Here is a 2,083-nt window from a genome sequence, read left to right as displayed (position 1 = left end):
ATTACCAAAAGCATCAGTGGTGAGGAAAGCTTGCAGGGGAGACACAGACAAGTCGCTGAGAGCAGTTATGAGTCAGTCTCTGGGCTGATTCTGAATCTTCCCCATTGCAACCTCCATCTTTAGGATCACTGCCCTTGGTCTTCTTGCCCTCAATCCAAGGCCACCTTCAGTGTCACAGTGGCTGACATTGTATTCTCTGAGAGCAAATGGATTTATTCCAGGGGAGGCTATCTAACTTCTAGAACCGAAGTGGGGGTGGTTTGAGCTTCTATTTATTTGGCTTCCTGAACCAAGTCACAAGCATGATCCCATTCAGGCAGAAATCTGTAGAAAGCCAAATACAGAGCCTGCTCTAGGAAAGCCGAACTCATTCCTCTCTAAAGGAGCTGAGATGACAATACTTTCCGGGACTTTTTTTTTTTTTTTTTTAACTAAAGGTAATGGGGATTACTAACCTTAGGTATATTATGACAATGGTCTGACACATCCATCGGTTGCTGTGGTACTGCCTTTTGCCTTTCAGACCTTCGGCACACAGCTGACTCTTCTCCCTTCGCACCTTTCCTCCACTTTAACTAGGAGCATCAACCACTTACCCTTGCTGACTGGGGACTGACTCAACGCCCGGGCTGGTGTCGTGCTCAGCGAACGGACGTGGGCTCTGACTTCTGGAAGCTCCGGTGGAGCAGGACTGGACGGGCATCAGATAAATGATGACAAGTGTGACGAGTGTGACGAAGCAGTGTGGGACGCTGCAGATGTAACAAGAACTGTGTACAGAAGCATTTGCTCTATTTTCCTAAACTGCCTTTCACCCTATTTTCAAAGTGCCCTTCGAGGATTCTTAAAAGAAGACAGAAACTTTATGTTGACAGTAAAATCCAGCTAAGCGAGGATGCCTTCACTTATATTTCCTTTCCCAGTCTCAAAGAGGGAGCTCTGTGGGACTCATCTTTCATCTTATATTTAATTACTTGGTATCCAAGCTGAGAGCCAAACCCGCTGAAAGTCTTCGTGAGTCCAAACACTTGCTTAATTCCTAGTTCCCACAGAGGTACATGAAGTAACTTGTTTATGTTCACAGAACAAAGGAAAGGAAACAAAGCCCTCTGTCAGGCTACAGCCTTTATCTTAATTAGGCCAAGAAACAAGTGTAACCAAATTTATTTTGGTTTATTCTGAATAGAAAATTTTGAATCCTCGACAAATATATGTAAAAGGAAAAAGAAAGAAAGAAGGAGAAAAAGCCAAAACATTCATGCCCTCGGTTTGAGAGACGGGATTATGTGGGAGGTTCCCTTACTACTCACTGTGACCCAGACTCTGTATTTGCTCTAACGACTATGTGTTCTTTGTGTGTGTAATTAAAGTAGGAGACGAACGAAATTAATTGATGTGATGCTGATTCCCCCATGCGCTGTCCCCTCCCTGTCCCCATCTTTCTCTGCCCTGTGCTGGCCAGGTCTGCATGCCCTGCCCCACACTGGCTGGCTTCCAGCTGAGTTTGGCTAATGGGAGACACCAACATTAGGAGGCAGGAGGAGAAGGAAATGAGAGCATTTCGTCTTGCTCGCTGGCTGACCAGGGGCCCGGGGCTTAGCAGTGCCTGCGCCAGAGGCAGCTGGGCCCCACGGTTCCAGCACTCAGGGCTCCCTCAGCTATGTTGTTCTCCTGTTCCTTGAGGGTGTCTGTCGGTTGTCTCTGAGAATGATGGTTAAGGCTTCTCGCCGTTGCTATGGTCTCTGAGTGCTTCGCATTCCTTGCTGGCTCCCTTAGCCACACCACCTTTAATGAAGTAGCCCCCTCATTAAACTCTCCATTCGAGCTAATTCAGTTTCTTGCCAGGTCCCTGGCTGGCACGACTTTCTACTAACACCAGAATTTCTGGTGTGAAGGGCTGATAACTGTTCGACTTCATATGCTTAGTCGGCGTGTTGATCATAGCTTTTTATTGCCCGATTTTAGCCTCTTTTTTGATTTCCAGACTGCTTGATTCAGATGAATGAAATAAATGCTTAATTGGAAGCTATTCTATGCCAAAAACATATTTTGAATTTGATATATCTACTGATATATTTGTTGA

This window comes from Pteropus vampyrus, unplaced genomic scaffold (assembly GCF_000151845.1).
Source record: "Pteropus vampyrus isolate Shadow unplaced genomic scaffold, Pvam_2.0 Scaffold78, whole genome shotgun sequence".
NCBI classification, from domain to species: Eukaryota; Metazoa; Chordata; class Mammalia; order Chiroptera; family Pteropodidae; genus Pteropus; species Pteropus vampyrus.
This window is presented reverse-complemented; position numbering follows the sequence as displayed.